General features: G+C 46.0%; 1 long non-coding RNA gene across 1 annotated transcript in view; it reads right to left on the bottom strand.

Moving 5' to 3' along the window:
• Positions 1 to 27,919, bottom strand: part of LOC132382226 (uncharacterized) — a 469,030-nt gene that overhangs the window by 10,809 nt on the left and 430,302 nt on the right. Inside the window, exon 4 of the long non-coding RNA XR_009508242.1 lies at positions 3,188 to 3,289. This is a non-coding gene — a long non-coding RNA (uncharacterized LOC132382226). The remainder of the gene's footprint in view (positions 1 to 3,187; positions 3,290 to 27,919) is intronic.

Below are 27,919 nucleotides of genomic sequence, written 5' to 3'. Positions count from 1 at the left end.
ACAGCTCAGGAACAGGCCCTTTAAATTACCAATTAAATTAGTAATCAAATGGCCAACAAGGCTAATCCTTTCTGCATACACAATATCCACGTCCTTCCATATTCCTCACATTCACGTGCCTATCTAAACATCTCTTAAAAGTCCATATCCAATGCTGAAATTGAACCCACACCTACCACATCTGCTGACAGCTCTTTCCACACACTGACTGAAAAGTGCTCCCTCAGGTTCCCCTTAAACATTTCACCTTTCCCATTTAACTTACGACCTCTAGTTCTAGCTTCCTCCAACCTCAAATACAAGAACCCAATTTTGTTTTACTCAGACATTAGCACAACTCCAGAGGTATTTTGGTGTGCGTCGCAGCTGTATTAGCTGCTTGTATTCAACTGCTTTTGAGTTTCCATTTTCGCTTCATGGCCGCCCTTTTTCACAGATCTGCAAACTCTTTGGTACATTGGTGGAGCAACATCCCAAGGCTGGCAGACTGCTGGTATGTATGGTTCCATTTCCAACACTCTCTGCCACTTGAGCCAGCAACTCTCTGACGTGCCTTCATGCACTAATGTGACTGAATCTGGGAAGGAAGGGAGAGGAGCTGCTGCAGCTGATCAGAGGCAGAGATTAGTGACTAGAAAATGCTGAGATGATCTTGGAAGGAGACGCCAGGCTCACACTGACACCTCCAATCACGGCTGAACAGCTTACCCCGAGTTCACTTGTTCTTCAAAGCTCAAAGTAAATTTAGTTCCAAAGTACCCATTGTATGTCACCACAGGGCCATAAGACATAGCAGAATTAGGCCATTTGGCCCATTGGGTCTGCTCCATCATGGCTGGTATATCATCCTCCTCAACCCCGTTCTCTACCTTGAGAGTCATATCCTTGCTGGCCTACGCAGTATTGGAGGCTCTCCGTTGATCAGGGTTGACTGTGTGTCTTAGCTGTCTAGATATGCAGGCAGGACAGTATGATGTGGAGAGCAAGCTGTGCCTATACAGCAAGCTCCCCCTCCCCACGTGGCTGATGAATTCAAAGGAATGGCAGAGATTGATACAGTTTGGCACCAGCAGCATCTCGGGAGTTGCCGGTCAGCGCTGAACCCAACATAGGACTGACTTAGGGACCCCGGCTCCGGATTTTCCCCTTGGGTTTTACTCCTGAACCTCTCCCCATGAGTGAGCAAGGCAGCAGACGTTTGAAAGCAGCAGTTGTCCTTCTCCTAAATGAGCTGCCAACCACAACTAATGAGCCCCATCTGCCCAGAACAACTGGTTTTAAGGCAAGAGTAACCTGCCATTGCCCCTTCTCTGTCAGTAGAAACTGTTCCAGTGGCTTAGTAGCTACACCACAATGCTTAATGGTATTGGTCAATGGGATAAAAAAGATTGGGAACTGCTGGCCTATGGGGACATTTCCATAATCTGCATTTTCTTATTGTGTAGGAGGAGGCCATTTGGCCCATCATGTCTTTGCTGGTTCCTATTCCACCATTAGGCTTCCTCTCCACTTCCCCATCAACTCTTCTCCCCTTAGATTCAACCACTCACCTACAACATGTGTTACGAGGAAACTGGAGCACCCTAGGGAATCCCACTTGTTCACAAGGAGAAGATGCAAGCGGCGTGCAGACAGCAGCTGAGTTTGGGATGGAATTAGAGACTCTGGAGTTGGGAGATAGCAGCTCCACCACCACACGGCCCGACTGTACCCAATCCCTTAATTAATAAGCCTCTCACTTCTGAGATCAATTAACGACCAACATGGATGATTGCCACGCTAGTGTCGTGGTTAGTATGATGCTATTACAGATGGCGATGTTCCAGAGTTCACGGTTCAATTCCAGCGCCACCTGTAAAGATTTTATACACTCCCCCCATGAACGCATGGGTTTCCTCCTGGTGCTCCGAATTCCTCCCACAGTCCAAAGACACACCAGTGAATTGGTTATTTGCCATTGTAAATTGTCCTGTGATGAGGCTAGGGTTAAATAGGTGTGGAGCAGCTCGTTGGCCTGAAAGGGCCTGTTTCACGCTGTATGTCTAGATAAATAGAAATAAAATAAATGACTGCTCATTCCGAAGTTATGCAGAGCAGTAAAGTTGTACAGCACAGAAACAGGCCCTTTATCCTTTATGCACATCCACAATAACCCAATTTGGCCACTTAAGGATTGTATCCTTCTATGCCTCCCTCTTTGTGTTAAGATCCAGCTAAGTCACATTGGCCTCAAGTCCTCTACACAAGTTAGATTTTCACAAAGTGACATGAGATCGATAAATTTCATGTTAAGTTTGCTTGTCATCGAGGGGGTGCCGGTGAAATTTCTGCAACAATAGAGTCATGGAAACAGGTTCTTCTGCCCAAATCGTCCACGTTGATCATGGAGCCCACCTACTGTATGATAACCTCATTTGCCTTCTAAACCTTTCTGATCTGGATAATTAGCCCAATGCTTTTTATATGTTGTTAGTGTATCTGCCCCACCAACGCTTTGGCAGGAGGGCTAAACCAGGTGAGAATAGTCGGCAGCCTCCTACCCCGGTGAGAAAGGAACATGCCTATCCTAGCAGAAAGTTATCTCTGACGTAGATGAGACCTACAGTGAGATCCAACGGCCAGGAAGGCAGTTCTGCAGCGCTCCGTGAAGAGCGAAGGACATGACAAGGCACAGAAGACATCATGGTCATCCTCTGCATCCTCCTACATCCCCAACTGTGACGACTACTTATTCCTCTGGACCTGGACCTCCGAGGTTGAGAGAGTGGAACTGCCCCAGGGCAACAAGTTTTCCTTCTTAAAAACTCTCCCACCTAGGTTTCAGAAAACCGTTATCATTGGATGACATGGACAAACAATCAATCACCTGCCTCAATTACTTCCTTTCGCAGCCCGTTCCACACATGCACCACCCTCTGTGTGAAGAAATTGCCTCACAGCATTCGCTTACTTCAAGGATAATTTATTTGCTGCTACTTTCAGTCTGAGGTTAGGATAAAGAACGATGATCGCTGGTTACTTGATTTGCATCGTGGGGACTGAATTGTTTAAATGCGAGGGAGAATGGGCCATCTTTATCAATGAAACACATCCTTATCAATGGAATTCAGGCAGCACACACTCAATTTCTCAACACAAAGTACAACGCCGGGTGAGGAGAAACAGCAAGCAGCTGGGTGGAAGTTACCTGCTCATTGACGACTTCTGAAATGAGACGAAATCCTGGTTCACTTCATTTGACATGGACCTGAGAGACCTCAGTCACCACAGTCAGACTCTTCACCGTGAGCTGGGGAGAGATCGAGGCATCTTCAGTACAATGTAAATGCATTTTCGTAGTATGTACACGTTACCAGGAGATACAGCTCAGTAGCCTGGCCCAGTGAATCTATGCCACCCAATTACACCACGTGATTCGCTTACTTTTGTACCGGAGGATGGCATTCCTCTCCAGGCATCAGGTGGGCAATCTTGCCAGTTCTTTAGCATTTTGTCTGGTTTTTTTTTATGAGCTCAAGGCTCAACCCAGTATGGATGGAAAGTGTGCAAGGAGCTGGCCGGATTCGAACCTGGGACCTCGACGTCAGGTGCTGATGCCACTACTCCACCGGCACTACACAAGCACTCAGTCGTAGGGAGAACGTATAAACTCCTCACAGGTAGCGGCAGAATTGAACTCGGGTACCAGCCCACCATGCCATCCACTTCCTCGAGATTCATTTTCTTGTAAGGGAAAAAATAAGTACTACAGAAATGCAAGCAGATCCTGCCCAAGGAGCACTTGAATCTTCCTGAATTGTGGACCTTTCTGGAACAATCAGATTTGCACTTTACTGAAAGCAAAGTGCCAGCATTTGACAGTCAGATGTAAGTCAACCCATTGAACTGATGAGACACTAACACAGACAAAATGCTGGAGGAACTGAGCAGGTCAGGCATCATCTATGGAGGAGAATAAAGAATCAATGTTTTTGGGCCAAGACCCTTCACCAGGATTGGAAAGGAGGGGGGAATAAGCCAGAATAAGAAGGTGGGGGCAGGAGTACAAGCTGGCGGGCGATAGGTGAGACCAGGTAGGTTGATGAGGGAGGGGAGATGACATGACATGCTGGGAGGTGATAGGTGGAGAAGGTAAAGGGCTGAAGAAAAAGGAATTTGTCAGAAAACATCAACGTCCATCGGCACAGCCTGATTTGCTGGGGCCTGCATTTTGTGTGTGTTACTCTGCATTTCCAGCATCTGCTGAAACTAGCGTGAAAGAGAGAGAAAGTTTTTAAATGAGTACATCTTTTAAAGTGACTCATGACTGGGAATCATCTAGAACTGCTTCTTGGACCAGTCACAATGCGGAGGGACTGGAGTCACGTACAGTCCGGGCTGCACAAGGCCAGCAGAATTTTTCTTTTCCTAAAGGACGTTAAGAGACCAGATGGGTTTTTAATGCCAATCTGGTAGCCTGATGATTACCATTTCTGATACTAGCATTTTTTTATTCCAGATTAATTTAATTAACTGCATTTAAACTCTCCAGTTGCTGTGAGGGATTTGAACACTTGTATTTGCCGCATTCACCCAGAAGTCTGGCTTATGATCCCTGCAACTGAGCTACAGTGTTGTCATGCCCCCAGATGTTTAAAGAAGCACTCAGATCTGTGGATGGTTTTCAAACTTCACAGCACATTGAAAATGTGAGCAGAATGTGTTTCGACATTTTGATATGCATGCGATGAATAAAACTAATCTTTAACTTTCAACGCAGGCAAATGGGATTAGATCGGAATCTGGGTCAGCATGGAGCAAAAGTTCAAAGTTCAAATTATCATCGATGTACATATATGTTACCATATACGAGCCTGAGACTTGTTTGCTTGCGGGCTTTAACGGGAAAAAGTACAATAGATTTCACGATACATAGAATAAGGGTGCCACAGTAGCGTAAAAGAACAACGCTATTACAGCTCAGGATGTCAGAGTTCAGAGTTCAATTCTAGCGCCGTCTGAAAGGAGTTTGTACGTTCTCCGAGACCACATGGGTTTCCTCCGGGTGCTCTGGTTTCCTCCCATAGTCCAAAGACGAACCAGTTGCTCGGTTAATTGGTTGTTGTAAATTATCTTGCGATTAGTTTAGGGTTAAATAGGTGGGTTGCTGGGCAGCGTGACTCATTGGACCTGGAAGGGCCTGTCCCGTGTTGTATCAATCAATAAATAAATAAACATTGAATGCAGGACAGTACAGGCCATTCAGCCCATGATGCTGGGCATTTGTAAGAGGGATTATATTGGGCTGACAGTGTTATTAGCAAACACCCAACTTCTTCCATTCCCCCCGCCTGCTTTCAGCTATCCTCCCCCTCGCTCTCAGGCATTTGGAGACACTGCATCAGTGTCATCCTGTGAGGGCAAAGCTCTGAGTGGTACACTCGACAGGAGGCAGTATTTTACAAGAAGAACTGAGTCTTCACTTTGAGCAACGAAATGCTGGTGGAACTCAGCGGGTCAGTCAGGAAAAAGCAGTCGACGTTTGGGGCTGAGACTCTTCATCGGGACTGGAAGGGAAGGGGCCAGGAGGCAGAATAAGAAGGTGCAGGGGGGGGAGGGGGAAGAGTACAAACTGGTAGGTGACTGGCGAGACCAGATGGAGGTGAGTGAGAAGCTGGGAGGGGACAGGAAGAAGCGGCAAAGGGTCCTCACATTGGTTAATATTTACTCCTCAACCACCCTCTCCGGATTACACTGATGGGCCACTTTTGTGTTGGTGACTCCTGTCTCCCCCATGTTACCACTTCAAGAAAAGTACCCCAGTGGCTTACAAGGAGCTTTGGAACACTCTGACACATGGGCCCGTCTTACTTTCTGGGAGCTGGTCTCAGTCACTGATAGCATTTCAGCGCTCAGAAAGCCAAGCCGGGGAGGGGAGAGGGCTGTTCTGGTCTGGTGTGCCTCTGTCACCAGCAATTCCTCGCCAGTGCCGCCCACGCGTGTTCAAAGCTTCCCTTGCAGCCCTCAATCGCTCTCCAAGTGTTTATCTAACTCCCTTTATAAACACAGTGATTGAATTGGCTTCAATAGACACTTGTGGTAATGTATCCTCATTCTAATAACCCTGTGCATGACAAATTCCTTCAAACCTCCCTCTTTATGTTTCTGCTAGGTTAATCCCCCTTCTTTTTAATTGACTGACCAGCGAAAATAATCCTTCGCTCTGTCAAACCCTTATCTAATGTTGAACACTTCTGATTAGATCTCCCATTAACTCTCTCTGCTCCGATGGAGACAGCTCAAGTTTTCCAGGTGCCCGTACCCTCATCAAGTCTCGCATTTGTGTCAGAGAGAGTAGGGACTTGCGTGTCTTTTCACCCAGTGCCTCACACTCACAGGGCTGTCTTCTATCGGAATTTCAAGAATTAACTCCATTCGTGGAAAAAAATGTAAGCAAGAAATACAAAACAGAACGTCTTTCTTTGCAGTTATGGTGTCAAAATGCACATTCATAGTGTTGTTAGGTCTAAATAGAGTGTCATCAAATTAACACAGTCAGTGGCCATTTCATTAGGCACCTAATAAAGTGGCGAGTGAGTGTATGTTCATGGTCTTCTGCTTCTGTAGCCCATCCACTTTAAGGTTCAATGTGTTGTACGTTCAGAGATGCTCTTCTGCACACCACTGTTGTAACGTGTGGTTATTTGAGTTCCTGTCACCTTCCTGTCAGCTTGAACCAGTCTGGCCGTTCTCCTCTGACCTCCCTCATTAACAAAGATTTTTCCATCCACAGAACTGCCGCTCACTGGATGTTTTTTTTCGTCTTTCACACCATTCTCTGTAAACTCTAAAGAATATTGTGTGGGAAAATCCCAGGAGATCATCAGTTTAAGAGACATTCAAACCACCTTGTCTGGCACCAACTATCATTCAGTGGTCAAGGTCACTTAAATCATATTTCCTCCCTATTCTGATGTTTGGTCTGAACAACAACTGAACCTCTTGACCATGCCTGCATGCTTTTATGCATTGAGTTGCTGCCACATGATAGGCTGATTAGATATTTTCATTAACAGGCAGGTGTGCCTATTAAAGAGGCCACTGAGGGTGTATTGTTAGTGTTGCCAGGTCTATACAGTGTATCCAGTTAATATACTCTATGTACAAATCATCAATGCTATTCTGCAACACACACAAAATGTTGGAGGAACTCAGCAAGTCAGGCAACATCAATGGAGGGGAATAAACATTTGATGTTTCGGTCGATAGCCTTCTTCAGGACTGGAAAGGAAGGGGGAAGAAGCCGTAAGAAGCAGGATTTCAATTCGACCTCCCATTCCTATTCCACATTAGTCACAGATGGAAGTTTCAGAACAAACTTGACCTTCATACACGCCAGAAACCAACTATTCCTCAGCCAATTAGAGCCTGACCCAACAATGCCAATTTGAACCTAACCAGCTTATAGCCAATCCAACCCAGTTAGCCAACAACCAATCCAATCCAACCTGCCTATGGCCAATCCGAACCCAACCAGCCAACAACCCAATATGAACATGGGTAATCTAAATGCTACTAGCCAACAAACATTCAAGTCCAACCTGCCCACAACCAATTAAAATTCAAGCATAACACAGCTTCAACCTGTTCATGGTCAATCTGAGCCCAACCAGCCTACATCCAATCCAAACCATCCTGTGTACGGCCAATCCAAACTCCACCAATTAACAGCCAATTCAACCCAACATGTCTACGACCAATCAAATCTAACTAGTTTACAGCCTATCCAATTCAACTTGCCCCACAGCCAATCAAAACCCAACCAGACAACAACCAATCCAACCCGATCTGCTCATAAGCAATCCAATCGGTACAGTCATTCAAACCCAACTTTCCCACAGCCAATCGAATTCAAACCCAACCTTCACATAACTAATTGAAAACCAATCAGCTCATAGCCAATCCAAACCTGATCTGCCGTGTGGCCAATCCAAAACCTATCAGCCCATAGCCAGCCCAAACCAGTCATGCACATAGCCAATCCATACCCAACTCACTAACTTTATATGCCCAGCCCTACACCTACCAGTGAGTCCAACCAATCTCAGGTAGGTAGACAGGCTTCATTTTAAATGATGTTCTCGTGAGTCTGTCAAACGTTTGACAGTGTTTTACGTACTGCAGACATCCAGACAATATTTGACCCTCTATCCACATCACGAAGGCAGCTGACCCGCTAATTAGGCGAGCTTGCTGTGTGCAAATTGGCTGTCGTATTTCTAACAAGCCTCTGAAGATAAATAGCACCAGCTGTAAAGCATCTTGAGGTGTCAAAAGTTGTGAAAGATATAAGTTTTACACTTTCCTTCAACAGGAGATGCAGAATTATTTTGAAACAGTGATGTACGCAGTGACTTTTCAGATTATTCAGATTATCAGTTTGAAAAAGAAAAGACTGAAGATGGGAGGGGCCAGCATGGTAGAGTAGTGGGTAGCACAACGCTTTGCAGTGCCAGCATTCGGATGAGTGGGGTTCAATTCCTGCTGCCGCCTTCAAGCGTTTCGTACAATAATCTGATCTTTAAAGCTGAGGCATTGGTCAGACTGTTCTTGGAGTACAGTCATCCACAAGAATGACTCTGGGAATGAGAGGCTTAACACACGAGGAGTGTATGATGGCTCTGTGCCCATACTCACTGGAGCTCATTAGAAGAAGGGTCAGTGTCTTGCGGGGCATGGGCATGTCGGCACTGGAAGCCAGGCAACACTGGCGGCCTGCCCCCGCACATCCTAAGACTGGGTTGTTCATTGACACATTTCACCGTATGCGTCGATGTACCTGTGAGAAATAAAGCTGAACTTTATCTTTATTCAGTGGGGTTTCATTCCAGCAACAGTGTGCATTTTCAGCTGGGCCTTTAGGTAACGTGGCCGGGGCTCGCAAAGTGCTCGAGCTAGACCCTCCTCACTTTCTTGACTTTTGCTGTGAATTTGAGCAAAGATCTATGTAAAGCTCCCACAATTTGGTATCATCAGAGTCCTTGGCGGCACTGGAGGGGTAGAATTTGCGGACTATCAGATATTACACCTATTAACACACTAATATATCTTTAACTCATCCTTTTACACAGTAGCATAACATATCTTCCAGCGAATCTGGAGAGGTTAAAGCGAGTTGGGGGAGGGGAGGTGGGCAGGGATGGAATTGGGCCCCTGTGAGCTTGAGGGAAGAGTGGGAAGTGGGCTTAAAGTCAGTGTAAGAACGGGGCCTCCATGAGTGAAAGGGAGCAAGGGAATCAGAGTCCCAGAGAGTTTAAAGGAAAGGACGACATTGGGCCCCAATGTATAAAAGGGAGCGGGGGAATGGGGCATCCATGAGTGAAAGGGAGCATGGGAACCAGGGTCCCGGAGAGTTTAAAGGGAATGACGACACTAGGCCACAGTGAGTAAAGCGGACACATTAAACAGGACCCAAGTTCAAAGGGAGTGTGGGAGCAGGGCCCCAGTGAACTTAAAGGGAGTGTGGGAGCAGGGCCCCAGTGATTTTAAAGGGAGTGTGGGAGCAGGGCCCCAGTGATTTTAAAGGGAGTGTGGGAGCAGGGCCCCAGTGAATTTAAAGGGAGTGTGGGAGCAGGGCCCCAGTGATTTTAAAGGGACTGTGGGAACAGGGCCCAGTGAGTAAAAGGTAGGTTAGAAATGGTAAGTTTAAAAGCAACACAGGAAATGAGGCCCCTGTGAACCAGATGCCAAAGAATTGGGATTTCCAAACAATGGATTAGCGGATCTTCGGAGCCCTAATAAGATTATGCAGCAGAATTCTGAGAGTTTTTTTGTTGTCATGCTTTCCAGGAAAAGATGTCTGTTTGTTCCAGCTTTGTGATGATATCCATACTGACTCCCTCCCTCCCCGGTTTATGGGTTTCTAAACATCAGGTATTCACGGCAGCTGTAGCTCCCATCCCTGGAAAAGTTACAAATAGCTGCTTAATGTTTATCCTTAAAACCTTTTAAATTAAAACCATTCAGGGAATTATGAGGGAAAAGTGTTGCTTGTACAACTGCTCAAAAAATGCAGATTTTTCTCAAATCCCCTTGCTCCCCTGGGTTCCAGGATGTTTTGTTTGATCCAGAATTAGCAGATTTTTTATTAGAATGCTAGAAATTCAGCTAGCGTTTTAAGGATGAGGGAAGGAGAGGAGGTAGAATGAGGGAAATGAGGGAAGGAGAGGAGGTAGAATGAGGGAAGGAGAGGAGGTAGAATGAGGGAAATGAGGGAAGGAGAGGAGGTAGAATGAGGGAAATGAGGGAAGGAGCAGAAAAGAGAGGGGGAAGGGGAGAGAGAAAGAAAAGAGGAATGGGAGAGGGGAGAGGGGAAGAGAGAAAGAAAGGGGGAAGAGGGGAGGGAGAGAGAGAGACAGACAGACAGAGAGAGTGTTTAGAAGCATATCTGTGCTAATATCATTGTAAGGTACAAGCTGTCTGGAGTCCTGTCAGATGCATTTTACAGGAGCTTAGTCAAAAAAAAACACCACACACGAGGCTGTCAGGAAAATTAGATGTGAAAGCTGACAATTTCCGACCATATTTCCGTGATTATTTCGAACAAATGCGCACCAGCTAATGTAAGGAGATTAAAGTGACAAAATCTCCCAGGTGGGAGGAGGGAGAACAGGATTCAGGTCACCCCCGCCAACCGTCAACCCCCCCACCACCACTGCCATCCTATTGCCTAAGTCTGTCACTATCAATCCAATAAAAAATCTCCCCCCTCCCTCTTTATCCTTCCTTTGCCTTTAATTAATTTTACAGCGAGCTCGCTTAATTACTTTCAATCAAAATCCGCTCTCCATCACAAAATTAGAAATGGTTCAACTCCATTAGTCTAAATTCTTCATTTACATATACAAAGACTGTCAGTTCCCCACTTGCACTAGATGAGATGGCTTAGTTTTTTTCTAGTTGATCTATTCTGCCAGATTTTTTCTTCCGAGATTAATAAGATGTCCTTTGCCCACTGTTCCTATTCTGTGTGTGTGTGTGTGTGTGTGTGTGTGTGTGTGTGTGTGTGTGTGTGTGTGTGTGTGTGTGTGTGTGTGTGTGTGTGTGTGTGTGTGTGTGTGTGTGTGTGTGTGTGTGTGTGTGTGTGTGTGTGTGTGTGTGTTTGAGTTACTGACTGTGTGAAAGTGTGTGTGTGTAAGAGGAGGGAGAGTCAGAAAGAAAATGTACGAGGGTGTGAGCATGTGTACGTTAGTGACTGAACTAGTGTGTATGTGAAGTGCATGTGAGGGTGTTTGAGTATCTGTGAGTGAGCATGTGTGAATGAGTGAACAAGTACGTGAGTGTGTAAATGAGTGAACAAGTGTGTGTGCATGAGTGTGTATGTGAATGAGTGTGTGTGTGTATGAGCGCTGGCATGAGAGAGCAGCATCCATTATCAAGGACCCCCACCATCCAGGCCAAGATCTCTTCTTGTTACAGGAGCTACAGGAGCCTCAGGTCCCACATCACCAGGTCCAGGTTCAGTTATTACCCCTCAACTATCAGGCTCCTGAACTGGTGTGGATAACCTCACTCACCTCACACTCAACTGATGCCACAACCTACAGACTCACTTTCAAGGACTCTGCGACTCATGTTTTCAGTATTATTCATTTATTTGCACAATTTGTCTTTTCTGCACATTGGTTGTTCGCTGACCTTTCTTTATGAATAGTTTTTCATAGATTCTATTGCATTTCTATATATGTGCTTTGATAATGATTTCACTTTAACTTAGAGAGAGTGTGTGTGTGAAAATCAATGAATGTGTATGTAAGAGTGCACGTGCATGTGAGAATGAGTGTGAGAGTGTGTGTGAATGTGTGTCTGCATTGAAGCGTTTATGAGCATCCAGTGTCTGTGTATGCTTCGTGCAGTGTCTCCGTGGTCAGTCGCTAGCTAACATGACTTTAGCCTTGATTTAATTTTGCTTGTTAGAGTTGGTAACAGCACACTGGATTAACCACGAACAAATCTAGCACGTTCACCCAAAATAAACAAATAATCTAGCCTGCCTTTTGCTAATGGTATTTATTGCACACACACAGGAGCCAACAAGATCAGAGAGCAGATCATCCCTCTTCCTAAAACATCCTTACCTTCCTCTGCTGAAACCAACCGGTGTAGTTTCACAAGGACAGAAAACGTGCAGGCCTTGACTGCAGTTTACAACCGTGGATTCCTTTAAAGTGAGACTAACTAACCCGAGACGAACCAATGCCCATTCTAACTCCCTGTATGTAATAGGTGGCATGAGACTCCATAAGGATTTGGTGCTTTCGTGTCGGCTGGGCTGCTCTGTGCCAGCCCAAGGTCCCTTACAAGGGAGGCACTTTTCAAAGAGTGCACCGTCAGCTAGAAACGGTGGCTGACGTTTTGCCATTCTGTACGGCCAAACCTTTTCTATCAGGTCAGCTACAACAATAACAGCAACTTGTAACCACAGCAGAGTTCTGTCAGGTACCTCTCACAGGGAAGGGTTCCCAAAGAAATCCTGTTTATGTAATTGCAGAATGGGGACATGACTGTAAACTTTCTGTCCACCCCTATTTGCACGAACTGGTTAGCATGCTGTACCATTCCAGAATCAACCTCTTTCTCCACACTCCTATCAGATTCTTTCATCTTCAGCCCTTTACCATTTCCACCCATCGCCTCACAGCTTCTTACTTCACTGCACCTCTCATCTGGTTCCACCCATCAGCTGCAGGCTTTCCTTTCATTTTCCCACCTTCTTATTTTGGCCTCTTCCCCCTTCCTTTCCAGTCTGACACAGGATCTTGGCCTGAAATGTCAACTGTTTATTCCTCTCCATAGATGCTGCCAGATCTGCTTGAGCTCCCCAGGCATTTCGTGGCAGTTGCCCAGAATCAACTTTTCCGTTTTCTCTCTTTTACTTTCTGGGAGAAGATGCAGGGATATGAAACACTGGATATCCAGGCTTAAGAACACCATCTTTTCCACTGCTATCAGACTTCTGAACCAATCACCTTTTCATATCCCCTTCGACTCTTCATTCTGCCTCTCTCAGTTGTTCTGATGTTTTGTAATCATTTCTTTTTGTACTACATCACACAGTGCTACCGTTCTGCTGCCTTGCACTCACTATTTATAATTACCATGTGTACGGTTTGTGCTTTAGGGTGGCGGGTTGGAGTTACGTCTCTACTGAAGGAGGTGGAAGCCACTCCTTCCCACGCTAACCTGCAGGTCACCCTTGAGCAAGGTGTAGCACCTGCTTCTCCCCCGATTAGGGACCCGAGAAGCCATCGGAGCCATGGGTGGATGGCCATATGAGCAGCTGTTGCATATCACGAATCCTGGTTACACAACCACTGATGCCTGGCAGACAATCTCCCAAGAGTATTGATAATGGCTGTGGTCAGCCATCTTGTAAAGACACTGCCCAGAAGAAGGCAATGGCAAACCACTGCTGTAGAACAATTTGCCAAGAATAATCATGGCCATGGGACCATGATCATCCACGTCATACTACACGACACATAATGACGATGATGAGCTTCGTATGAGTTTCATTGCCCCCAGCTATCCATGGCAACAAGCCAAATCTAACTCCACCACATCGATGGGTTTGGAGTCACATAAAAGCAGTATCAGATAAAGATCAAACATGAGAAAATCTGTAGATGCTAGAAATCCAGAACAACAGACACAAAATGCTGAAAGGGACTGAGCAGGTCAGGCAGCGTCCATGCAAAAGCATAAACGGTCGATGTTTACTCTTTGAGGACCTTCATCAGGACCAGGTAAAGAAGTCAGAATTCTTTCCCTGAAACTCAGATAAACCAGACTAGTATCTGCAACAATCTTAGTCATTTCAAAGTCACCATTTTTCAGAAAACGTTTTGTAACTTGAAGATGCCTGTAATTTGGAACACAATGAGTGGCAGCAGGCACCACCGAAAAGAAGTACCTCAACAAACACTTGGGTTCCTGAGGAATATACGGCGATGGACAAAGTGCTGGTAAATAGGATTAATATAAACAGAAGAGATTCTGGAAATCTGGAGCAACCCAGAGACACAAAATGCCGGAGGAACCCAGCGCCTCATGCCGAATCTATGGCGAGGAATAAACAGTTGATGTTTTTGTCTGACATCCTTCATCAAAAGTCAAAGTAAACTTTTTATCAAAGTATTTACAGTCCTGTGCAAAAGTCTTACACATATATAGAATACCCAAGACTTTTGCACAGTACTATACAAGTTCTGTGAAATTCATTTTCTTGTGGGGAAAATAAATACAATAGAATTTATGAAGAACTATACATAAACAAAGACTGACAATGAACCAATATGTAAAAGACAAATTGTGTAAATTAAGCATAAATAATACCGAGAACATGATTTATAGAGCCCTCGAAAGTGAGTCCATATATCGAGGTAGGTGAAGTTATCCACTCTGGCTCAGGAGCCCGATAGCTGTAGGGTAATAACCGCTCCTGAACCTGGTGGTGTGGGACTTAAGGCCCGATGGTAATATCAAGGAGACAGCACGGCCTGGACGGTGGAGTCCATTGCCAATGGGTGCTGCTTCCCTGTGGTCGTGCTTCGTGTAGATGTGCTCAGTGGCGGGAAGGTTTTTGCCTGTGGCGGACTGGGCTGTGTCCACCACTCTCTGCAGATCCTTGGCAATCCCGGACCAGGCCGTGATGCAGCCCACTCGGATACTCTCCACTGTGAGTCTATAGATGTTTGTGAAAAGCTTTCGGTGATGTGCTGAAGCTACGCAAATGTCTAGGAACGTGGCAGTGCTTCACTGACCTCTTTGTGGTTGCACTTGGGTGCTGGTCTCACGACAGACTCGGGGCTAGATAGATAACTACCTGACAGCCAGCATGGATGCGTTGGGCCAAAGGGCTTGTCTCTGAACTGTATAACTTAACGGGCTGCTGACTGCTCTGCCTTTTATTCCAGATTATTTAATTAAATGCTCCTGCTTGCTCTGGTGGGATTGGAACTCATGTCCAAGGCTTCGGATTGCAGCCACGCTGGTGGACCATCCGGTGATGGGATAATTATTCTGGCCGTGTCGAACAGCTGGCTCCTGTGCCCTTTTACTGATGTGAGCACAGATTCATAATGAGTTTGTGCTGCTGTGTCTGAAGTGTGAAAATCTTAATATGGTCATTTGAAGAAGAGTGAATCCAGTTGGATGACCTATTCTGCCCTTTGTATTTAATGAGCCATATTGTCCACAGATCACTCTTTATTGTATCAGTCGACATTAACACCCCGGCAGCCCGCCAACAGTCATTGCAAAACCCCCACAGTTCTCTTTTAATAGAACATAGAACAGTACAGCATCCGTCCATGATGCTGTGCCAACCTTTTAACCTACAGTTTATCACTAGACGCTACCCTGAGATTCATTTTCTTTCAGGCATTCACAGTCGAACAAAGAAATATAAAATGAATGAAAAACTACAGACAAACAAGGACTGGCAAACAGCCAATATGAAAAAGAAGGAAAACTGTGCAAATACAAAGTAGTAAATTAATAAATAAACAGATAGATAGATGAGTAAATAGATAAGGAAAGAAAGCAAGCTGCAGGCGAGTTGCAGAGTCCTGGAAAGTGAGCCCATTGGTTGTGGAATCAGTTCAGTGTTAAGGTGAGTGAAGTTATCCACACTGGTTTAGAAGCCTGAAAGTTAAGGGGTAATAACGGTTCCTGAACCTGATGGTATGGGACCTAAGGCTCCTGTACCTCCTTCACGACGGCAACACAAAGCTTGGATGATGGGGATGATGGATGCTGCTTTCTTATGGCAGTGGTCTTGGCAGACGTACTCGGAAGTGGGGAGGGATGGACTGGGCTGTATCCACCACCTTTTGCCCTCCCTAGCATGTTATTGGCTAATGTACAGTCACTGGCAAGGAACCTCTCTTCTCAAGGAGAGGACTGCTGCTTTTCATCAGATTTGTGTAGCACACGGAGTAAATACTGAATGAGAAAGTATTTAACTTCATTACGATCTCCTGAACACCTAATTGATTGACCTGTCCTGACCAGCACCCAGTTAAAGAATACCAAGTTGCAGAATTCCACCTCCAGAACACCACCCTACTCCCCTCCATTGCCATCTCCTACACTTGGTAATTCCAACTCACTCTGGCTGGTTGCCTTGTTCCAACCCCTGTAACCAACCTCTGCAACTTCACTGTGTACTGAGGAGGCTGGGTTCTCTGGACTTCAACTCCCCCCACAAAGGAAACTTATCACCCCATAGATGGCCAGGGTTGGCTCGGTGTTCCTGGCTGGCAATGCAGGTGCCCGTCTTCTTTCACAGCTCCACGTACATCCATCCCGAAGCTCAATGCTCGGTCACAGTGGACAGCCCCCGAGACGACGACCGCTCTGACCATCTGGGTATATGATGTAGCCACCCTGCTGCTAGACAAAACCTCTTGCTCTACCTCAAATTCAATTGCCTGCCATCATTTTGTTTCAGTCCTTTCCCCTTTTTTTTGCACAAGTTGGCTTGCTGGGCATGTCCTACGTCATACCTTTAATAAAAAGGCTTCACCGGATTTTAGCTGCTTCTCAACGGCCACATTAAGGCACCTGGTCTCACCATATTGGAGAAATTCATTTTCTCTACCCATCCCCTTCTCCCACCTTCTCTGCCATCTTAAACCACAAAACACAGGAGCAGAATTGAGTCTGCTCCACCATTCAGTCGTGACTGACTTATTATCCCTCTCAACCACATTCTCCCGCCTTCTCGCCCTTTGATGTCCCGACTAATTAAGAACCTCTCAACCTCTGCTTTGAATACACCCAATGACTTGGCTTCCAAGCTGCCTGTGGCAATGAATTCCACAGATTCACCACCCTCCGGCTAAAGAAATTCCTCCTCATCAGGCGGGGAGCTTTTTGTGCCCCTTGCCCAGTAGGTGTGGGAGGGGACGGAGGCAAGTCCAGGCTGACCTCGGTAAAGGGCTCAGTGTCCCCAAGGACTGTCTGAGTCCACAGGGTAAGGGCTGCTCCCAGACTTCCTGTCCAACACAGACAGGGGTCGCTCGTCAGCACCGGCCAATCCACCTAGTCGTACTGTCCACATGGGACCTAGAACAAGTCCCTCGGCCCACAATGCTCAACTTGCTATACAAATGGGAATTATTGTTTACCAGGTTTAAAAAAAAACACCACAATGAAGTTTGATGGACAAGCTCTCTCACTTCTCCTGACCAATGGTGTGAGTGAGTGGAGAGATGTGTTACAACAGGTACCTTATACACAAGAGATCCTGCAGATGCTGGAAATCCAGTGCAACACACACACACGCAAAAAGATGGAGGAACTCAGCACGTCAGGCAGCATCTATGAAAGGGAGTAAACAGTCAACGTTTTGGGCCGAGACCCTTCATCAGGGACTGGAAAGGAAGGGGAAGAAGCCAGATTAAGAAGGTGGGAGGGGTACAAACTGGCAAGTGATCGATGAGACCGGGGGGGGGGGGGTGATGGTGGGTGGGTGCAGATGATAGGGGGAGAATGAAGTGAGAAGCTGGGAAGTAATAGGTGGAAGAGGTTGAAGGAGAAGGAATCTGATAGGAGAGGAGAGTGGACCATGTAAGAAAGGGAAGGAAGAGGAACAACAGGTTGAGCTTCTGGGTAGGTGGAAAGAGAGGGGATAAGAGGAGAGCAAGAATGGGGAATGAGGAAAGAGAGAAGATGGAGGGGATGTTAGAAAGATTGATGTTGATCCAGTCAGCTTTTCATCATCAGCTGTTTATTCACCTCCATAGATGCTTTTGAAGTAACTGTGTGTGTTACAACAGTTGTCGAGCTAAGCAGAGTTGGGGAAGGGGGAAGGCAGGGAAAAAATGACTTAGAACACAGAAACTTCTTTTAACTTGCACAATGATATTTTAAAAAATACAGTATTAATGCCAGGGACTTCAAAGACTTTCATCACCAAATGGAAAGGCGAATGAAAGGTATCTACTTATTACCACACGTTGGTCTGGATAAGTTTGGCACAGCCAATTTCTTTAAGATGAATAGGATATTTACATCTATACCTTTCCGATATGGCTTGCAAACAAACATCAGTTAGTGGGAAGTCAGCTAATGGGTGGGGAAAAGTCTCCTCTTTCACTGGTCAACAAACTTTGCCAGAAACCGGCCACTAAATTGCTGCCCACTTTCTTCCTTTTGATTCAGAAAGGAAACTATCAAAGTACAGGTTCGGGAAAAAAAATACCTGTAGAGGCTTGTAAACTCTGCCAGCTCCATCGCGAGCACGAGCCTCTCCACTATCGAGGGGATCTTCAAAGAGTGATTCCTCATGAAGACAGCATCCATCATTAAGGACTCCCTTCATCCAGCACAAACCCTCTTCTCATTGATACAATCAGGGAGGAGGTACAGGAGCCTGACAGCACACAGTCAGTGTTCCAGAAACAGGTTCTTCCCTCCCCCTCTGCCATCTGATTTCTGAATGGACAATAAACTCATGAACACCACCTCATTTTTGGCTCTCTTTCTGCACTACTTGCTTAATTTATTTTTATATATATTTCATATTTTAACATATTTTTATGATTATGTATTGCGATGTACTGCTGCTACAAAACCAACTTTAACAAATTTCTCGACATGCCAGTGATATTAAACCTGATTCTGATCTCAGACGAGAAGCAATATTCGTTCTAAATCTGTGGAGGGCCGGTGCAGTCCAGTTTACAACCAGCCACTGGACGTGAAGTCACCATGCAGATCCTCCCTCCCTGTATTTTCCTTCAATCACCTTAAAATTATACTGTACACCCTGGTACTAGCCACATCTTGATGCTGCTCTCTTTGAAGAATGTGAAAATAGCGTGTCTACCAAGTCGGAGGAAACGTTGCTCAGTGATCTCCCTCTCTGGTGGGAGAACGTCCCATCATGCTCATGAAGTGCCGTCATGAACCACGAACAATCACTTCCTCACTATTTTGCTCTCTTTTCGCACCACTTATTTATTAACTTTTTAATGTATTGCTATTGTGTGATGTATGGGCTGTCCAGGGAGAGGTAGAACATCTGCTGAAGGGACTTGTGTCCATTCCGGGGCAGCTCACTCACCTCTGCTCCCCACTGGACACTCAACTCTCACCTGCGGCTCCAAGTCGCACTTTGCCTGCGACAGCGGCCGCACCCCGGGACACCGCTTCAACAGGCGGGCTACACCAGGTGAGGGTATCCAGCGGCCCCACACCCCAGCAAGATAGGGTCACGTCTGTCCTAGAATGCAAAGCTGGCGGATTGGGCGAATGAGATCTAACGGCCAGGAAGCCGGTGCTGCAATGCTCCATGGAGAGCGAAGGGCAACACGTTGTCCTCTACAAACAATGAAGACAGCAGTTTGTGACGCTTATTCGTAGCACTGGACCCAGACCTGAGGTGGAGAGAGTGCAGCTGCCCCAGTGCAATGGCTTCTCCACTTTAAAAACTCTCCCACACAGGTTTCCTGTCATTGTCCGACACGATGGACAATCATCAATGCTACTGGAAATTAATTTTTATGTATTGCTCTGTTTTACTGCCACAAAACAACAAACTTCATGACAAATGTCAGAGATAATAAACACAATTCTGATCCTGAGCTTGAGAGGGGTTTGGAACTGGCAGGGTGATGGAGGCAGACAGTCTCTTCTCTTTGAACAGTTATTGGATGTGTATATGAAGAGAAGTGACCTTTATGATACCCGACACATACATGGGAAGTGGCCTGCAGGACACCAGACACCGACCTGTAAAGTGGGAAGTGCCCTGCAGGATACCGGACACAGATCTGAGAAGTGGAAAGTGACCTGCAGGATATTGGGCACAGACCTGGGAAGGGAGAGGTGACCTGCGAGATACCGGACACGGATCAGGGAAGTGGGAAGTTGTCTGCAGGACACCAGACACAGGCCTGGAAAGTGGGAAGTGCCCTGCAGGATACCGGACACAGGCCTGGAAAGTGGGAAGTGGCCTGCAGGATACCGGACACAGGCCTGGAAAGTGGGAAGTGGCCTGCAGGATACCGGACACAGGCCTGGAAAGTGGGAAGTGGCCTGCAGGATACCGGACACAGGCCTGGAAAGTGGGAAGTGGCCTGCAGGATACCGGACACAGGCCTGGAAAGTGGGAAGTGGCCTGCAGGATACCGGACACAGGCCTGGAAAGTGGGAAGTGGCCTGCAGGATACCGGACACAGGCCTGGAAAGTGGGAAGTGGCCTGCAGGATACCGGACACAGGCCTGGAAAGTGGGAAGTGGCCTGCAGGATACCGGACACAGGCCTGGAAAGTGGGAAGTGGCCTGCAGGATACCGGACACAGGCCTGGAAAGTGGGAAGTGGCCTGCAGGATACCGGACACAGGCCTGGAAAGTGGGAAGTGATCGTCAGGAGAGGATTGGAAAGCTCCCTTTCAACACGCTGAGAGGTGTTAGACCAAAGAGCCTTCTTCCACATCGTAAACTTTCTTCTACAATTCTTCCAGTTGCAAAGGCAAGGTCTCTTTGCAAGACTCCACCAAATCCTTGGTCCTAGGCCAACATATGGGGTAGGGAGACAACGGGAAATGTATGAAACTGTCAAAGCACCTGTCTCATTGCCACCATTTCTCTCAACCTTTGATAAAAGTGACCCCCTCATCTGCCCAACCTTCTACCCCATTTGAAGTAGGTCCCTAAAGCGATGACAGGGGAAGAAACCTTCAGGAACAGAGAGATACAGTGATAGAGCTGGTTAAATTGGCAACTTGAGTTCACAGAACATAGGTCAGTAATCTTAGGGTCAATGTTACAAGGGACAGGAACAGGTTTTGGCAAGCCAGTAGTGTGGTGGTTGGCACGATGCTATTATAACTTGGGGTGTTCCAGAGTTCAGAGTTCAATGCCAGAGCAGTTCAGTAAGGAACCTCTATACATCCTTCCCGTGGAATGTGTGTGTTTTCCGCGGGTGCTGTGGTTTCTTCCTGCAGTCCAAAGACATAGCAGCTATTGTAAATTATCCTGTGATTAGGTTAGGGTTAATTGGAGTTGTTGGGTCTTGCTGGGGCAGCATGGCTCGAAGGGCCGCTCCGCGCTGTGTCGCGAAATAAATAAACCGAACAGAGAGATGGGTGCAGAAGTAGAGGTCAGGATCGCAAACCGTGACCACATGCGACCTGGAGCCCCAGCGCCCCGCTCATCTCAACAGGACACCCCCCCGCGGAGAAGAACAGACGTAAATTCGGACACGGCTCTCCCGCCCCGTTTGGAAAGTTGACGCCGATTGCAACACCACAGTTTGTTTCCCATCAAATGTGATTAAGAAAGAGAATAAAATTTGCTGCGTCCTACAAACTGCGTAGGAAGAAATAAACAAACAGGCTCTCCCTCATGGCACCACACTCACTGAAGCCAGACTCAATAAAATTAAAAAAAATACAACTCCTTGCCATTATTAATTGCCGAGTTCAGAGAGGTTCTTTTAGTATTCGGAGCGCTAAATACATAAAAGTGGCAGAATTGTCCAAGATAGAGAAGCAGGCAGGAAACGATAATGGATGTTCAAGCACTTTAACCCTCTGAGTAATGAAAGCAACACAGCACTAAGCTGCTAAATATGACAAGGTTAGCACTTTTAGCTTTATTGATAGGCTGCCATTAATAAAACAAGGCTCTTGAGTGTTCCTGTGAATATTTGCTTCCTCTTTCATAATATGCATGATGATGATGTTACACAGGACAAATTTCTACATTATTGAGGGCCTGGATGCAAAGAGTAATATAGATTTTATACCCAAAGGGTTAAAAGATTTATTAAGGATCAGTTTTCAAATATTACTTCTCAACTCCTGGTCTCACCGCGCTTCCAAGCACACCACAATTACAACTTTTAAAGCACGCTCCGTTGTGAGTTTGCGCTCAGCCAGGAGCCCGGCCAAGCATTGAGCACTGAGCGCTGGAAACTGCCACGGGAATGGCAGCGTGAAATCTTGCCCCTTTCCTCGTACTTACTCACTGCCCGTTATGCCACTGGCATTTAGGGCAGCAATGAAGGTCCTTCATCTCCAGCCGTGTTCAGGGCTTCCTTCATTGTACCAGTAGCTTCCTCTCGGTTTTCACCTTCAGCCACGCAGGTAGAAAATCAGGAATACTGTCACACTCAGATCTAGAAAGATTCCTCATTGCTGTTTCCATAACAATTTTGTTTTATCATTCAGGGTTGTTGGCCCTGAGCCCAACCATCAACCTGGAGGACCAGTGGACCACTCTTAGTCTGACCTCTACCCTTTGACCTGTGTGGCACAGGTGACCCCACCAAGAGCCAAAGCATAACGTCCAGACTCCAACCAGCATGGCTCTCCGGGTCATTGAGGCGTACCATGACAGGGTCGTGGTCCTCTTGGCCCTCCGATTCCCCAGGACCAAGATCTGCCAAACGTGACAAGCTGATTCAAAGGTGCTTCCACTTAAACAAAGGCCCCTGCGGAGCTGGTGACTGGATGGGGGCATAGAGCCAGCATTGGTATCAGGACAACTGCAGTGTCTGTCTCCTTGCTTGAGCACGGTGCTCAATACTGCATCTCCTCAAGTAAAATGCTGTGCCATGGTAGTGTAGCGGTTAGCACGACGCTATTATAACTCGGGGGGGGGGGGGAGGGTCAGAGTTCAGAGTTCAATCCCGACGTCCTCTGTAAGAAAGTTTGTACATTCTCCATGTGGGTTTCCTCCGGATGCTCCGGTTTCCTCCCACAGTCCAAAGATGCACCAGTTAGAGGTAGGTGACTTGGTCACTGTGAATTGCCCTGTGATTAGGCGAGGGTTAAGAAGGAGGGTGGCTGGGCGGCTCAGAGGGCTGGAAGGGCCTGTTCTGTACTGTATCGCTAAATAAAACCACAAAGGTTTCCTTTAGGTGCTCTGGTTTCCTCCACAGGACAAATAAACAAACAGACAAACAAAGTCAAACCATCTGACAATCGAACGTGAAGGACACGGTTTCCAGTTTCAATATTTCATTAACATGGTCATCTCTGATGTTCTGTTCGATGGAACAGCTCCCAGCAGCCTTTATCAACACATGCCGTTTGGCTGAGTCACCGACAACCACCTTCCATGCTGGGCTTGGCCACTCAAGGTCAGCTGAGGCCGGGCCTTGTTGTAGATGTGGGGAAGGTGGTAAGTCCCTGATATAGGCTGTGGTTGTTGGTGACGATGTGGTCAGCAACACTCAGCGCAAGTCACACCATAAGACTGTAGGACACAGAAGCAAAAGCAGGCCTGCTCCGCCATTCCATCATGGCTGACTTCCATCATGTGAAAGGTGGAGAAATCCAAGCCTTTCCTTTTACTCACTCATCATTCCTCTGGGACAGGGCCACTGATAAAGAAGTTAACACTAATACGGGGTCATTCCTCCCCCCTCCCCCACCCCCACCTTCTGCATTGCAAAATGGACTCCATAAGAAAACAGGTGAACAAAATGGACAATTATCTGGATGATCCTCAGTCCGCCATTCCATCATGGCTGACTTATTATACACCTCAACCCCATTCTCCTGTGTTCTCCCCATTTCCTTTGGATGCCTTTACTAATCAAGAACCTATTAACATCCACATCAATATATCCAATGACTTGGCCTTCACAGCCATTCGTGACAATGAATTCCACAGATTCACCACCCTCTGACTAAAGGAATTTCTCCTCATCTCCATTCTACAAGGACATCCCTCTACACTGAGGCTGTGCCCTCTGTTCCTAGACTCCTCCACTATTGGAAACATCATCCCCACGTTCACCCTATCCAGGCCTTTCAACATTCGAAAGGTTTTATTGAGATCCTTCTTCCCTCCTCCTTTTAAAGCCCAGTGAGTACAGGCCCAGAGTGATCAAGCTCTCCTCATACATTAACCCTTTCATTCCTGTCTATATATGATGGACTCGTTTCCTTTACTATAATGGTGACCACATTTCAAAGGTACTTCATTCCGAAAAGAATGTGAAAGGTGGAGAAATCCAAGCCTTTCTTTTTACGCACTCATCATTCCTCTGGGAGAGGGCCACTGATAAAGATGTTAACGTTAACACAGGGTCATTCCCCGCCCCCCAACCTTCTGCATTGCAAAATGGACTCCATGAGAAAGCAGGTGAATAAAACTGATAGTGGTCTGGATGATCCCTGGTGGTAAGTTCCAGGCCTTAACGGTCAGAGGTGAAGTGAGAGCACAAAGGTGAAAAGTGCATTATCTCCCAACATCTACCCTAACCCATTTACTTCACTACCCTTAAGTGATCCGGGAATGAACGGGTTAACATCGAGGATGTCTGATGGCTCTGCCCACCAGAGTTTAGAAGAATGAGGGAAGAGTCTCATTGAAACCAATCAAACATTGAAAGGTCGCGATAGCGTGGACATGGAGAGGATGTTTCCTACAGCGGGGTGGGGTGGTCTAGAACCAGCCTTAGAATAGGACATCTCTTTAGAAGAGAGATGAGGAGGAATTTCTTGAGCCAGAGGGTAACGAATTTGTGGAATTCAATACCAGAGAGACGGCTGTGGAGGCCAAGTCATTGGGTATATTTAAAGTGAAGGTTGATAGGTTCTTGATTAGTTGGGGTCAAAGAGAGAAGGCAGGCTGAGAGGGATAATAAATCAGCCTTGACGGAATGGCAGAGCAGACTCGATGGGCTGAATGGCCTAATTCTGCTCCCATTTCTTATGATTTTATGGTCTAGCTATTCCCTCGCAAGCCTTCTTGCCCAGTCTCCATGGCAACGCTTAGATTTTTTTTTCTTGTTGCCGCTTGTGTTGTTCTGTGGAACTTTGTGGGCATGCTACGTTGGCGCTGGAATGTGTTGTGACACTTGCAGGCTGTCCGCAGCGTAAACGACGTTAACACGAACAATGCATTCCACCACACGTTTCAAATTACATGCGATAAATAAACCTGAATCTGAATAACGCAAAATGCTGGAGGAACTGAGCAGGCCAGGCAGCATCTACGGAAAGAGTCCAGTTGAGACCCTTCAGCAGGATTTGTTCCTCCAGTATTCCGTGTGCGCTGTTTGGATGTCCAGCGTCTTCAGAATTTTCTTTGTTTGTGTCTGAATCCGAATGTCAAGTTTGGTTCAGATTCTGTTCAAATGTGGTAGGTGCAATCTCATTCAATGCACGAACACTGACTTGGTGTCAGTGAGGCACGTGCTAATGTGGTGGGCCACCCATCTTTGTCAGTGACCTTGAGATACAGTACAACAGGGATTCTCAACTTTTTGGACCCCTAATATTAACCGAAGGATCTGTGGACCCCAGATTGGGACCCCTGCAATACAAATGCCATCAGTGGCTGTCTATCAGACAAATGAAGAGAGAGTCAAAGAACCTCGGCACCTTTAACATTATTTTCAGAACATCCCAATGAAGTATCTTTGCTGTTAGAACATAGAACACTACTGCACAGTACAGACCCTTCAGCTTTCAATGTCATGCCAACCATTTAACCTACTCTAAAATCAATCTAACACTTCCCTCCTACACAGCCCTCCATTTTCCTATCATCCACATGTCTACTAAAAAACATCTACTTTATTAGGTACAGAATTAAAACCCAGTGTGGTCTTCAACTACTGTAGCCTATCCACTTTGAGGTTCAAAGTGTTGTGCATTCAGAGATGCTCTTCTGCACACCACTGTTGTAATGTGTTATCTGAGTTACAGTCACCTTCCTGTCAGCTTGAACCAGTCTGGCCATTCTCCTCCAAACTCCCTCATTCACCAGGCATTTTCACCCACAGACCTGTCACTTACGGGGTGCTTTTTGTTTCTCGCACCAGTTTTTGTAAAGCCTAGAGACTGTTGTGCACAAAAATCTCAGGAGATTGGTAGTTTGTGAGATTCTCAAACCACTCTGTCTGGCACCAACAATCATTCCACAGTCAAAGCCACTTACATCACATTTCTTCCCCATTCGGATGCTTGGTCTGAGCAACAACTGAACCTCTTGACCATGTCTGCATGGTTTTATGCATTGAGCTGATGCCACATGATTGGCTGATTAGATATTTACATTGACAAGCAGGTGCACAGGTGTATCTAATAAAGCAGCCATGAACTGCTGCAGAATAAAAAAGGAAATAAGAACTCTAGCTCCCAATAACAACAACAACAGGGTAACAACCAGATAATTTGTTTCTCGAACTAGCAAATGAAGAGTAACTATTGGGAAATGTATAGGAAATAAACCACTTTGCCTTGAAATAACTTCCGGTTTTGAGTGACAGACGAGGTGGGATAATGGTAATTCATCTTGGCAACCAACTGACCCTCACTACTGTTCAAGTCCTTCCCCTTATCTTTAACCATCTTTATAGTCCTGCTCGCTATACAGCTCTGGGAGCGTACACGGACGTCTGGGTTAATTTTCATTAGCATTTGAAAAAAAAGAACGGTTCTGCGAAAGCGGTGTGGGATCGAGAATCTTTATGGAGTTGTGGGGGGGGGGGGGGGTTAGTGAGCATTAGTTTTCAGCAAGTCATCCATAAAAATTTTAATCAACAACAGCTGTAGTCGATGAATGGTCAATTAATCGTTCCCAGTTTTTATTAACACAAGTGTAAAGGTCATTTAGTCGAAGGAGAGGTGAAATTGCAGTATCTTTCCCTCCTGGTCTGTTCTAAGCTAGCAAATGAAATCATGTTATATTCCAAATTTATAGTCTTTAGGAAGCCAGTCTCCGAATTACTGAAAACATAAACAGTCATTCAAACTCAAATGGCAGAGTCGTTACATTGCAGCCCTCTTAAGGTCAATTCTTATCTTCACCAAACTGAGTTTTACTTTGTCATTTCATTAAAATTAGCCTGGTATTTACATCTTGCAACGAGATGCTGAAGGCTGACACTTACTTCCTCGGACATGATCTGTCAACGTTTATACTTGGGGTACTGTGGCATAGTGGTTATGTTACCGGCAGACCAATCTGAAGACTGGACCCATTTATTCAGAGAAGAGAGTTCAAACCTCACCGTGGCAGCTGGGAATTTTAAATTCAGTCAATTAAATAAATCTGGGGTTTATTTTTTAAAAAATCTAATATTGGTAACGGTAACCACAAAATTTACCAGATCATGATTTAAAACCCACCTTGTCTGATAATGGCCTTTGGGGTAGGAAATTACATAATTCTTACGTTCCAGTTGTTTGTGACGTCTCAAAGCTTAAAGCAATGTGGTTGACCGTCAATGATCTTGGAATTCAGCTCAAGGTTATTTCAAGGTCAATAAATACCAACCTCACCTGTGACGTCCACACCCCTGAAGAACTGAAGAGGGAAAGATCTTCAGAAGATCTGCCAGTGAAGAGCAGTGGTGGGCAGAGAGAGGCTTGAAGAAACCAGCCAGGGTTTTGTAAACTGTCATTAGTCAAGGCAGTTCCCATCAGACAATGAACCAGGACACTGGCAAATGGCATTGAAGATCACAATGGAAATGAGAGCAAATGGCCAAAAGGTAAGGAAGTCAGGGATATCTAGAGATCCCAAAAGGCTGTATCTTATCTTATAGAGCATAAACCCGATCAACCTTCCAGTTTCACTTGGTTAATCTGCCCAGAGGATTAAAATTACAGACAATTCAATGTAACACTCTCATCGCCCTCCCTCTCAACAAGCTCGAAAGACTCAGTGAACACCACTGAAAGCATAGTGGATCTCCAGTGTGTGGGCGATCTACAGAAACAGTGCCAACAAACGAGAGTGAAGGAAAGCTCCTGCTGAGATTTCACTGCGCATCAGCAGTTAAGAAAGACATTCTCTAGGTACTGTGTCCTGTAGTTCTCGTCAGTGGCTAGTTGAGTTCTGGAAGTTCTCTCAAGGTTCAAAGTAAATTTATTGTCAAAGTACCTACATGTTACCATACATT

Source organism: Hypanus sabinus, chromosome 27 (genome assembly GCF_030144855.1).
Source record: "Hypanus sabinus isolate sHypSab1 chromosome 27, sHypSab1.hap1, whole genome shotgun sequence".
Lineage (NCBI taxonomy): Eukaryota > Metazoa > Chordata > Chondrichthyes > Myliobatiformes > Dasyatidae > Hypanus > Hypanus sabinus.
The sequence above is the reverse complement of the archived record's forward strand: the minus strand, read 5'-3'. Positions and strand labels throughout refer to the sequence as shown.